Below are 14011 nucleotides of genomic sequence, written 5' to 3' on the forward strand. Positions count from 1 at the left end.
ATGTTGGAGCTGCAATCTGATTTTCACCTTGCAGAAAGTCCTTGTTGATTACAAATGAAAAACTAAATGTACGCTGTTTTCTAATTTCCATAGAAATATTTCAGATGGCTTACACATTTATGCATTGGATGGTTCTTTCATCGAGCAGGTTCCCGCCTATGAATATCTGGGCTTTTAGATTTATAATAATTTTACGTTTAAAAAACATATGGACGAGCTAGTTAAGAAGCAGAGATTTAAAGTAGGCTTATTTTATAGGAATAGATCATGACTCTCCCAATACAGCAGGAGGCAGATTGTGCAGTCAACTTTCCTGCCAGTTCATGACAATGGTGACACCTTTTATTGGAATGGAGCAGCCACTACTCTTAAACCTTTGGATGCCTTTTACCATAGCGCCCTTCGCTATCACAGGGGATAGTTTTAATACGCATCACTGCATCCTGTATCAAAAGGTTGGCTTATCCACATTAAAGTCCCATAAATCACTTCATTACTTCCTTTTTGTTTACAAAGCTCTACTATACAAGCTTCCGACTTACCTATCTGCTGAGTTCCTACAGATAGTAAAAACACGGAATGTGTCACATGCTGTGGTCGCAGTAAAACAAACACTAACAAATAACAATAGACAATTCTCTAATTTTCCCCCACACGCTCCACATTTTTGGAATCCCTTACAAAATGAATGACATTTGCATTCCCTTGTGCCACTAGGGCAGTTTAAAACCCTGATGATAAATGAGTTCACCGAGGTGTGCAATTGTGTTCATTCATTGACTTTAATAATTTGTTTATGATGGCTGGGATGTTTGTGACATTCTAATGTAATGTACGTGTTATTGTATCTTGTTATTTTATCTTATATCTTGTAGTTTTATGTCCTCAGGGCACCATTGAAGATGAGACCCTGGTCTCAATTGAGCTTCCCTGATTAAATAAAAGTTCATAATAAAAAAGGAGAAATAAGGAGAGAGATTGAGAGAGAGAATTGAAGAGGGAAGAATGAGAGAATAAGAGCATGTCTTGGACATATATAAGGAGGTATATACAGTGAGGGAAATACGTATTTGACCCCTCTGCAAAACATGACTTAGTACTTGGTGGCAAAACCCTTGTTGGCAATCACAGAGGTCAGACATTTCTTGTAGTTGGCCACCAGGTTTGCACACATCTCAGGAGGGATTTTGTTCCACTCCTCTTTGCAGATCTTCTCCAAGTCATTAAGGTTTCGAGGCTGACGTTTGGCAACTCGAACCTTCAGCTCCCTCCACATATTTTCTATGGGATTAAGGTCTGGAGACTGGCTAGGCCACTCCAGGACCTTAATGTGCTTCTTCTTGAGCCACTCCTTTATTGCCTTGGCCGTGTGTTTTGGGTCATTGTAATGCTTGAATACTCATCCACGACCCATTTTCAATGCCCCGCTGAGGGAAGGAGGTTCTCACCCAAGATTTGACGGTACATGGCCCCGTCCATCGTCCCTTTACATTTACATTTTAGTCATTTAGCAGACGCTCTTATCCAGAGCGACTTACAGGAGCAATTAGGGTTAAGTGCCTTGCTCAAGGGCACATTAACGTCATTTAGCAGACGCTCTTAGCCAGAGCGACTCACAAATTGGTGCGTTCACCCCTATAGCCAGTGGGATAACCACTTTACAATTTGGGGGGGTTAGAAGGAATACTTTATCCTATCCCAGGTATTCCTTAAAGAGGTGGGGTTTCAAATGTCTCCGGAAGGTGGTGAGTGACTCCGCTGTCCTGGCGTCGTGAGGGAGCTTGTTCCACCATTGGGGTGCCAGAGCAGCGAACAGTTTTGACTGGGCTGAGCGGGAGCTATGCTTCCGCAGAGGAAGGAGCCAGCAGGCCAGAGGTGGATGAACGCAATGCCCTCGTTTGGGTGTAGGGACTGATCAGAGCCTGAAGGTACAGAGGTGCCGTTCCCCTCACTGCTCCATAGGCAAGCACCATGGTCTTGTAGCGGATGCGAGCTTCAACTGGAAGCCAGTGGAGTGTGCGGAGGAGGGGGGTGACGTGAGAGAACTTGGGAAGGTTGAACACCAGACGGGCTGCGGCATTCTGGATGAGTTGTAGGGGTTTAATGGCACAGCCAGGGAGGCCAGCCAACAGCGAGTTGCAGTAGTCCAGACGGGAGATGACAAGTGCCTGGACCAGGACCTGCGCCGCTTCCTGTGTAAGGCAGGGTCGCACTCTCCGAATGTTGTAGAGCATGAACCTGCAGGAAGCGGGTCACCGCCTTGATGTTGGCGGAGAACGACAGGGTGTTGTCCAGGGTCACGCCTAGGCTCTTCGCACTCTGGGAGGAGGACACAGCGGAGTTGTCAACCGTGATGGCGAGATCATGGAACGGGCAGTCCTTCCCGGGAGGAAGAGCAGCTCCGTCTTGCCAGGAGTTCAGCTTGAGGTGGTGATCCGTCATCCATACTGATATGTCTGCCAGACATGCAGAGATGCGATTCGCCACCTGGTTATCAGAAGGGGGAAAGGAGAAGATTAGTTGTGTATCGTCAGCGTAGCAATGATAGGAAAGGCCATGTGAGGATATGACAGAGCCAAGTGACTTGGTGTATAGGGAGAAAAGGAGAGGGCCTAGAACCGAGCCCTGGGGACACCAGTGGTGAGAGCACGTGGTGCGGAGACAGCTTCCCGCCACGCCACTTGGTAGGAGCGACCGGTCAGGTAGGACGCAATCCAGGAGTGAGCCGCGCCGGAGATGCCCAGCTCGGAGAGGGTGGAGAGGAGGATCTGATGGTTCACAGTATCAAAGGCAGCAGACAGGTCTAGAAGGACAAGAGCAGAGGAGAGAGAGTTAGCTTTAGCAGTGCGGAGAGTCTCCGTGACACAGAGAAGAGCAGTCTCAGTTGAATGACCAGTCCTGAAACCTGATTGGTTTGGATCAAGAAGGTCATTCTGAGAGAGATAGCAAGAGAGTTGGCTAAAGACGGCACGCTCAATAGTTTTGGAAAGAAAAGAAAGAAGGGATACTGGTCTGTAGTTGTTGACATCAGTGGGGTCGAGTGTTGGTTTTTTGAGAAGGGGAGCAACTCTCGCTCTCTTGAAGACGGAAGGGACATGGCCAGCGGTCAAGGATGAGTTGATCAGCGAGGTGAGGTAGGGGAGAAGGTCACCGGAGATGGTCTGGAGAAGGGAGGAGGGGATGGGGTCAAGCGGGCAGGTTGTTGGGCGGCCTGCAGTCACAAGTCGAGGATTTTATCTGGAGAGAGATGGGAGAAAGAAGTCAAAGCATAGGGTAGGGCAGTGTGAGCAGGACCAGCAGTGTCATTAGACTTAACAAACGAGGATCGGATGTCGTCAACCTTCTTTTTCAAAGTGGTTGACGAAGTCATCCACAGAGAGAGAGGAGGGGGGAGGATTCAGGAGGGAGGAAAATGTGGCAAAAGAGCTTCCTAGGGTTAGAGGCAGATGCTTGGAATTTAGAGTGGTAGAAGGTGGCCTTAGCAGCAGAAACAGATGAAGAAAATGTAGAGAGGAGGGAGTGAAAAGATGCCAGATCGGCAGGGAGTTTAGTTTTCTTCCATTTCCGCTCTCCGCTGCCCGGAGCTCTGTTCTGTGAGCTCGCAATGAGTCATCAAGCCACGGAGCTGGAGGGGAGGACCGAGCCGGCCGGGAGGATAGGGGACACAGAGAGTCAAAGGATGCAGAAAGGGAGGAGAGGAGGGTTGAGGAGGCAGAATCAGGAGATTGGAGGGAGAAGGATTGAGCAGAGGGAAGAGATGATAGGATGGAAGAGGAGAGAGTAGTGGGAGAGAGAGAGCGAAGGTTGCGGCGGCGCATTACCATCTGTGTAGGGGCAGAGTGAGTAGTGTGGGAGGAGAGTGAGAGAGAAAAGGAAACAAAGTAGTGGTCGGAGACATGGAGGGGAGTTGCAGTGAGATTAGTAGAGGAGCAGCATCTAGTGAAGATGAGGTCAAGCGTATTGCCTGCCTTGTGAGTAGGGGGGACGGTGAGAGGGGTGAGGTCAAAAGAGGAGAGAAGTGGAAAGAAGGAGGCAGAGAGAAATGAGTCAAATGTGGACATAGGGAGGTTGAAATCCCCCAAAACTGTGAGGGGTGAGCCATCCTCAGGGAAGGAACTTATCAAGGCGTCAAGCTCATTGATGAACTATCCAAGGGAACCTGGAGGGCGATAGATGACAAGGATATTAAGCTTAAATGGGTTAGTGACTGTGACAGCATGGAATTCAAATGAGGAGATAGACAGATGGGTTAGGGGAAAAATTGAGAATGTCCACTTGGGAGAGATGAGGAGAAGTTGTCCTGTCCCCTTAGCAGAAAAACAGAAAAACACCCCCAAAGCATAATGTTTCCACCTCCATGTTTGACGGTGGTGATGGTGTTCTTGGGGTCATAGGCAGCATTCCTCCTCCTCCAAACACGGCGAGTTGAGTTGATGCCAAAGATCTCGATTTTGGTCTCATCTGACCACAACACTTTCACCCAGTTCTCCTCTGAATCATTCAGATGTTCATTGGCAAACTACAGACGGGCCTGTATATGTGCTTTCTTGAGCAGGGGGACCTTGAGGGCGCTGCAGGATTTCAGTCCTTCACGGCGTAGTGTGTTACCAATTGTTTTCTTGGTGACTATGGTCCCATCTGCCTTGAGATCATTGACAAGATCCTCCCGTGTAGTTCTGGGCTGATTCCTCACCGTTCTCATGATCATTGCAACTCCACGAGGTGAGATCTTACATGGAGCCCCAGGCCGAGGGATATTGACAATTATTTTGTGTTTCTTCCATTTGTGAATAATCGTACCAACTGTTGTGACCTTCTCACTAACCTGCTTGGCGATGGTCTGTAGCCCATTCCAGCCTTGTGTAGGTCTACAATCTTGTCCCTGACATCCTTGGAGAGCTCTTTGGTCTTGGTCATGGTGGAGAGTTTGGAATCTGATTGATTGATTGCTTCTGTGGACAGGTGTCCTTTATACAGGTAACAAGCTGAGATTACGCACTCCCTTTAAGAGTGTGCTCCTAATCTCAGCTCATTACCTGTATAAAAGACACCTGGGAGCCAGAAATGTTTCTGATTGAGAGGGGGTCAAATACTTATTTCCCTCATTAAAATGCTAATCAATGTATAACTTTTTTGACATGTGTTTTTCTGGATTTTATTTGTTGTTATTCTGTCTCTCACTTTTTCAAATAAACCTACCATTAAAATTATAGACTGATCATTTCTTTGTCAGTGGGCAAACGTACAAAATCAGCAGGGGATCAAATACTTTTTTCCTCACTGTATAGAGTTATACAGACGGATTACCCAGGTTGTGGATCCCTGTGTCACAGTAAGCATAGACTTATCTGTCCCAAAGCAAATCTAACAGACAACTCTCAGCACTACACTCAGTAGTTCATAAACTATAGACATGCTCATCCGCACATTTAAATGAACAAACCAATCTGTCACTGTGAGAGTGTCAAAGACACGTTGCTCTGCTGTTAGCCATACTAGAATGCTAAATTGTTAATTTTCAGAGGTAAGACACTTTTCTTCCTTTGATAGGCTTTTGATAAGGATTTAATATCCAAATACATTGGGATATGATTAGGATAGGAGGGGAGTGAAGTGTTAGGTTTGTTATATAATGTAAAAGACGTGTCTTCCTGTAATAGGCTTTTGATAAGGATTTGATATCCAAATTCAATGGCATATGATGAGGATAGAATGGAATTTAATATTAAAAAGATTGAACAGGATTCGTAAAATATTGGACTATATGGAATTTGTAACATATCATACGAATTGCAGGATTTTATTTGTATTATTATTTTTTGCAATTTTCCGGGACCTATTTTGGCTAGTGAGCGCTACTTTCAAATCTACTGGCTGAAATTATACAAAACCTAACCCTAGCATCACTTTAAGTTGTTTGTTTGTCAAAGTGAAGACACTTGTCTTCCTTTGATAGGCTTTTGACAAGGGCTTGATAACTAAATACAGTGGGATATGAGTAGGATAGGATAGGAGTGAAATGTCAGGTTGTTTGTGTTTTTGGTAAGTGTTTCGTATCAAGTGATCAAACACTTGGCTAGCTGGGTCTAGAGTAAACAGAGGTGTTTTGTGAGATTTCATCTTTGGGTAGTTATCCCACAGGAGGGATTAGAAGGGTAGAGACAGAGAGGTGAACAAAAACACTCGCAGAGATACTATATTTAAACACACTGGCTGAGTCCGAAATGGCACCCTATTCCCTATGTATTACACTACTTTTGACCAGATCTCAAGGGCACTCCATATAGGGAATAGGGTGCCATTTGGGACACAGTCACTGTCACAGAAACACTAGCTCTAAACACACTGGCTGCTTTCCAAATCACACCCTTTTCCCTATTTAGTACATTACTTTTGATGAGGGCCCATAGGGCTCTGGTCAACTTTATAGGCAATAGGGTTGAATAGAGCTAAACACACTGTCACTGAAACGCTAGATCTATATATGGTTTTGGGATAGGAGACATGTGGCTTTGTACTGTGTGCTGTGTGCTGTGTGCTGTGTGCTGTGTGTGTGTGTGTGTGTGTGTGTGTGTGTGTGTGTGTGTGTGTGTGTGTGTGTGTGTGTGTGTGTGTGTGTGTGTGTGTGTGTGTGTGTGTGCGTGTGTGCGTGCGTGCGTTTGTATGTACATTTTGTCTTGCTGTATGTGTTGTTTACTGTTCAATATGGATGTGTCTGTGTCCTGTTAATATTAGTGTATGTGTGTGTAGTTTATGCATTTCTGTATACGATTTTGTCTGTGCGTGTGCAATGTGTGAGTGTGCAGTGTAGTGGCCTTTTCTCTCTGTTCTGAGCTGTAGTGGTCCTTAGGGAGACGAGAGTGGAACTCGTATAGGGAACTAATAGTTTATCAGCTTTATATATCATCTATAGCCTGCAGCACATTGGCTGTTCCTACACACCTACTACTCACTCTCACACACACACACACAAACACACACACACACACACACACACACACACACATACACACACACACACACACACTCACACACACTCACACACACAGACACAGCAGCTAGCTCTCACAGTCTCACGTCAGAATTAGACATTCATCCATGTTTCTCAAACATCAAATTTCAAAGTGTTAAGGTTAAGTTTAGGCATTAACTTTGGGATAGGCTTAAAACGAAAATCTCAAAAACAACTTTATATCGCTGGATTCAAACTTGCAACCTTTGGAATCAGAGGCAGATCCTTGCCCCTAGAGGCCGGTTTCTACATCATCTCTACATCATCTCCCGACGTCCTCAGACGTCGAATACTGACTTGTATCACGGGTGACCTGGCCGGACACAGACGCACACGCACGCAGGCAGGGATAGTTTAGGAACATATCTGTTGGCTAGCGCATCGTCCACCCTCACAGAGAGACTGTGTTATCTGTGTTAGTCCCTAAACCAGTAACCTTCTCAGTTCTGCCAAACGCAAACCCTGCTCTACACAAGAATATCACAGACACACAGTGTTTGCATGTGTGTGTGCATGTGCGTGTGTGTGTGTGTGTCAATCACTGTCAGCGAGCGTGCCTAAGACAGGCAAGGTCATGGCCACCTATCATCTTATTGAGTGCTTGACACAGCATGATAGAGTACAGCCACCCACCAGTCTGTCATTGAACTAAGATGGGTGTGTATCCTCCATGTTGGTGTGTTTCTGTAGTTTAAATGTGTGTTCTACCGTGTGTGTGTGTGTGTGTGTGTGTGTGTGTGTGTGTGCCAATCACTGTCAGCAAGCGTGTCTTAGACAGTCTTCATGGAATATGTGTGTATAATTGGCTGTTCGTGACGGAAAACACCTTGGCGTCATTAGCAGCTCAGAAGTGTGATCCAACAGGAATTAAGACAGTGTCTGTAGGAGGTAGAGCTGTGGGCTTAAATAAGGGATGAGCCATATGCTGCAATTCACTTAAACAGAACAGCTCTACTGAGACTAGTACACACACAGAGGGGGGTAGAAGAGATATAGAGACAGAGGAGGGAGGGAGGGAGGGAGGGAGGGAGGGAGGGAGGGAGGGAGGGAGGGAGGGAGGGAGGGAGGGAGGGAGAAAGAGGAGAGAGAGAGGGAGGGAGTGTCTGCAGAGACAGAAATCTGTAGGAAGATCTACAGAGAAGGAAGGCAGGCATCTCTAGAAAGAAAGAGAGGGAGTAGAGAGAATGATGTTCTAAAGAGAGAGGAGAGTGGGGGAGGCTCTAGTCTACAGAGATACGAAGAGAGGAACGACGTATAGTTGTTGAATCACTTACCTACGGTATTTAAATCCCAGTGCCCTTTTCCATCAGAATTTCTAACCACGTCCCAGCCTGACTTAAAACATCACTCTCCTGGGCACTACAAGAATGTTTGTACCCATGTCCTCCACATAATTCAGTTAAAACATGGCTTCCCTCCCTGGAGCTGCAGAAGCACAGTGTTATGGTGACCTTTTCCACAGGGCTGGTTAGCGCTGGTGATTGAATAGGGCTCTCCGTCTTGTGATAAGGTCAGGCCAGTGTGCTGTGTGATAGTGCTGGGAGTAGAGCAAGGGAGAGGGAGAGGAAACATGGTTGTGTCCCAAATGGCGTATTCCCTACATAGTGCACTACTTTTGATTCGGGCCTATAATACTATAATGTATACTATGGTAGGAATACTATAGAATTCACTGTAGTGTTTTTGCGGACTGTAATATACTGTATTATTTACTGTAGTGTTTTGGGGATGTGACTGTTGTATTTACTAAAGTGATTTTGTTTTATTATTTTTTGTTTTATTGTTTTATTTTGAGTTATAGTCCATATAAGGTAATTAGTAATTTGAAATTTCCTTAGACCCTAATGTATGGATTTCACGTTACTGGGGATACAGATATGCATCTGTTGGTCACAGATACCTTAAAAAATATGAAGGGGTCAGAAAGCCAGTCAGTATCTGGTGTGACAACCATTTGCCTCATGCAGCGCGACACATCTCCTTTGCATAGAGTTGATCAGGCCGTTGATTGTGGCCTGTGGAATGTTGTTCCACTCATCTCATCAATGGCTGTGCGAAGTTGCTGGATTTGGTGGGAACTGGAACATGCTGTCGTACACGTCGATCCAGAGCATCCCAAACATGCTCAATGGGTGACATGTCTGGTGAGTATGCAGGCCATGGAAGAACTGGGACATTTTCAGCTTCCAGTAATTGTGTACAGATCCTTGCGACATGGGGCTATGTATTATCATGCTGAAACATGAGGCGATGGTGGCGGATGAATGACACAACAATGGGCCTCAGGATCTCATCACGGTATCTCTGTGCATTCAAATTGCCATCGATAGAATGCAATTGTGTTTGTTGTCCGTAGCTTATGCCTGCCCATACCATAACCCCACAGCCACCATGGGGCACTCTGTTCACAACGTTGACATCAGCAAACCACTCGCCCACACAATGCCTTACACGCTTTCTGCCATCTGCCCGGTTCAGTTGAAACCGGGATTCATCCTTGAAGAGCACACTTCTCCAGCGTGCCAGTGACCATCGAAGGTGAGCATTTGCCCGCCGAACTGCAGTCAGGTCAAGACCCTGTTGAGGACGACGAGCACGCAGATGAGCTTCCCTGAGACTGTTTCTTACAGTTTGTGCAGAAATTATTCATTTGTGGCTGGTCTCAGACGATCCCGCAGGTGAAGAAGCCGGATGTGGAGGTCCTGGGCTGGCGTGGTTACAAGTGGTCTGCAGTTGTGAGGCCGGTTGGACGTACTGCCAAATTCTCTAAAACGACATTTGAGGCGGCTTATGGTAGAGAAATGAACATTAAATGATTTGGCAAAAGCTCTGGTGGACATTCCTGCAGTCAGCATGCCAATTGCACACTCCCTCAAAACTGTAGACATCTGTGGCATTGTGTTGTGTGACAAAACTGCACATTTTAGAGTGGCCTTTTATTATTATGATCATGTTGTTTAATCAGCTTCTTGATATGCCACACCTGTCAGGTGGATGGATTATCTTGGCAAAGGAGAAATGCTCACTGACAGGGATGTAGACACATTTTAGGTAGACACATGTAGATACATTTTATGTAGAGTATAGAACATTTCAGGGATCTTTTATTTCAGCTCATGAAACATGGGACCATCACTTTACATGTTGCGTTTATATTTTTGTTCAGTGTAGCTTCTCCTTGAGTGGGTGTCTTTCTCCTTGAGGAAATAGAGAGAGAGAGAGAGAGAGAGAGAGAGAGAGAGAGAGAGAGAGAGAGAAGAGAGAAGAGAGAGGGGGGGTGTAAGAGAATGGGGAAGGTGTAAGAGAAGGCGTGAGAGGTAAAAGAGGACTATAGGGATATACAGAGATGTGCTGTTTGATGTGAGAGAGGACAATGGAGAGGAGAGAGGAGGGGATAGAGAGATGAGAGAGAAGAATGAAAGGAGAGAAAGAGAGAGCGAGCGAGAGAGAGAGAGAGAGAGGAATGAGAGAGAGAGAGAGAGAGAGAGAGAGAGAGAGAGAGAGAGAGAGAGGGGGGGTTGAGCTGGGGATGGAGAAGGGGATAGAGAAGGCTCTCTGGGGTAATTGTTGTAGTATTTCTCCTTTCTCTAATGTGTCAGACCAAAGAGAAAGAGAGCCACAGAGGCAGAGCGGCCTGTCTGTCTGTATGTCTTACAGCCTGTCTCACAATCAGGAGAGATGGTGACACATAAAAGACACTAAGTTAGATCAGGGGTAGAGAAGACCTGTCACATGTACCTCTCCTCCTCTCTCTGCCTCCCTCTCACCATCCCTCACACAGCCGTGCTTGGTCCTTCTCTTTTTCTCCTTTTAATGTCATTCCTGCATTACTGCACTCTATCCCCCTCTATTTTGCTTTCTTCATGTCCTTCCCTCCATCTCCCTCTCTCTCTCTCCTTCCCTCCATCTCCCTCTCTCTCCTCCCCTCCATCTCCCTCTCTCTCCTCTCCTGCATCTCCCCCTCTCTGTAGTATTCTCCCTGTGAAGTATGCAGTGTGAAGTGTGAGTGCCCAGGGTGGAGGGTGTTTGACAGAGGGATGTGTAGAGGGTCAGGGTGGAGAGTGTTAGTGATGTGTAGAGGGTCAGGGTGGAGAGTGTTAGAGAGAGTGATGTGTAGAGGGTCAGGGTGGATGATGTTAGACAGAGTGATGTGTAGAGGGTCAGGGTGGAGAGTGTTAGAGAGAGTGATGTGTAGAGGGTCAGGGTGGATGATGTTAGACAGAGTGATGTGTAGAGGGTCAGGGTGGAGAGTGTTAGAGTGATGTGTAGAGGGTCAGGGTGGATGATGTTAGACAGAGTGATGTGTAGAGGGTCAGGGTGGAGAGTGTTAGAGTGATGTGTAGATGGTCAGGGTGGATGATGTTAGACAGAGTGATGTGTAGAGGGTCAGGGTGGATGGTGTTAGACAGAGTGATGTGTAGAGGGTCAGGGTGGAGAGTGTTAGACAGAGTGATGTGTAGAGGGTCAGGGTGGAGAGTCTTAGACAAAGTGATGTGTAGAGGGTCAGGGTGGAGAGTGTTAGAGAGAGTGATGTGTAGAGGGTCAAGGTGGAGAGTGTTAGACAGAGTGATGTGTAGAGGGTCAAGGTGGATAGTGTTAGACAGAGTGATGTGTAGAGGGTCAGACATGTATTAGTCAGGAGATGACCTCATTCACTTTCAGCTGCGTCTCACAGGCTACAGACTGGAATATCAAGTACAGCCATACGTACAGTATGTGGACATACACACAATCAAACACACACAGAGAGAGATGCAATAGACACATACTGTGTGTACAGTAGCCAAACTCTAAACAAAGAGGAGAACCGGGACAGAAGGAACACTTCAGGTTTGATATGTATGAAAATGAACCATTTTGCCTTACAATATTAATCAGACTAAAATTGATCACATAATAGCTATACTAACCATAATTTCCTCATCTCACTTTCATGGGAATGTAGTAGATGTTTCTTCACAATTTTCAATTACTATTCATGCTTAGCCCTACCGATGTTACTTCCGCTCTCCTGTAAATTCTCCCTGGCTAGCATCCAATACTAGCTAGCAAGATATTCCAAACCTATGCTGTCATTTAGTCACTAGATGGTTTAAGAAAATAACATACAGTACCAGTCAAAAGTTTGGACACACCTACTCATTCAAGGGTTTTCCTTTATTTTTACTATTTTCTACATTGAAGAATAATTGTGAAGACATCAAAACTATGAAATAACACATATGGAATCATGTAGTAACCACTCTTGGCATTCTCTCAACCAGCTTCACCTGTAATGCATTTCCAACAGTCTTGAAGGAGTTCCCACATATGCTGAGCACTTGTTAGCTGCTTTTCCTTCACTCTGCCGTCCGACTCATCCCAAACCATCTCAATTGGGTTGAGGTCTGGGGATTGTGGAGGCCAAGTCGTCTGATGCAGCACTCCATCATTCTCCTTCTTGGTAAAATAGCCCTTACACAGCCCGGAGGTGTGTTGGGTCATTGTCCTGTTGAAAAACAGATGATAGTCCCACTAAGCCCAAACCAGATGGGATGGCGTCTCGTTGCAGAATGCTGTGGTAGCCATGCTGGTTAATTGTGCCTTGAGTTCTAAATAAATCACAGACAGTGTCACCAGCAAAGCACCCCCACACCATAACACCTCCTCCTCCATGCTTTACGGTGGGAACTACACCTGTGGAGATCATCCGTTCACCCACACCGCGTCTCACAAAGACACAGCGGTTGGAACCAAAAATCTCACATTTCCACCTGTCTAATGTCCATTGCTCGTGTTTCTTGGCCCAAGCAGGTCTCTTCTTATTATTGGTGTCCTTTGGTTTCTTTGCAGCAATTTGACCATGAAGACCTGATTCACACAGTCCCCTCTGAACAGTTGATGTTGAAATGTGTCTGTGACTTGAACTCTGTGAAGCATTTATTTGGGCTGCAATTTCTGAGGCTGGTAACTCTAATGAACTTACCCTCTGCAGTAGAGGTAACTCTGCGTCTTCCATTCCTCTGGAGGTCCTCATGAGAGCCAATTTCATCATAGCGGTTTTTGCGACTGTACTTGAAGAAACTTTCAAAGTTCTTGAAATGTTCCGTATTGACTGACTTCATGTCTTAAAGTAATGATGGACTGTTGTTTATCTTTGCTTATTTGAGCTGTTCTTGTCATAATATGGACCTGGTCTTTATACCCCCCATATCTTGTCACAACACAACTGATTGGCTCAAGAAGGAAAGAAATTCCACAAATTAACTTTTAAGAAGGCACACCTGTTAATTGAAATGCATTCCAGGTGACTACTTCATGAAGCTGGTTGAAAGAATGCCAAGAGTGTGCAAAGCTGTCATCAAGGCAAAGGGTGGCTATTTAAAGAATTTCAAATATAAAATATATTTTGATTTGTTTAACACTTTTTTGGTTATTATATGATTCCATATGTGTTATTTCATAGTTTTGATGTCTTCACTATTATTCTGCAATGTGGAAAATAAAGAAAAACCCTTGAATGAGTAGATGTGTCCAAACTTTTGACTGGTAGTGTATGTTTGGAACTGAAAAAAAAGGTTGATTAAAAAAAGGTTGATAACTCATTGAAATGTTGTCGCAGCGTGCATATTTTTTGCAGGTAGGTTGTCTTCCGCAATAGGCACGTGTGTCATTAAGTCAGTCTAGCTTTTGTGTCATTTGAGAAAATGGGCGAGTTACATCCACCCTGCGTTACTTTCATCCAGGTTCTCATCGACATTCAGAAACACGTGATTAAAACATACAAACAACATTTACTCAATCACACACATTCGGTGCCTTCAGAAAGTATCCAAACCCCTTCCCTGACTTTTTCCACATTTTGTTGTGTTACAGTCTGAATTTAAAATGTATTACATTTAGATTTTGTGTCACTGGCCTACACACAATACTCCATAATATCAAAGTAGATTTTTTTTTTTATATATATATTTTTTAATTAATAGAAAATGAAAAGCTGAAATGTCTTGAGTTAACAAC

The 14011-nt window shown here is 45.1% G+C and overlaps 1 protein-coding gene across 2 annotated transcripts in view; it reads left to right on the top strand.

Annotated features, from left to right (window-relative positions):
* Nucleotides 1-14011, top strand: part of LOC121582701 (fibrinogen C domain-containing protein 1-like) — a 235010-nt gene that overhangs the window by 94894 nt on the left and 126105 nt on the right. The gene's annotated exons all lie outside the window — the stretch shown is intronic.

The sequence above is a fragment of the Coregonus clupeaformis genome, chromosome 15 (genome assembly GCF_020615455.1).
Source record: "Coregonus clupeaformis isolate EN_2021a chromosome 15, ASM2061545v1, whole genome shotgun sequence".
Lineage (NCBI taxonomy): Eukaryota > Metazoa > Chordata > Actinopteri > Salmoniformes > Salmonidae > Coregonus > Coregonus clupeaformis.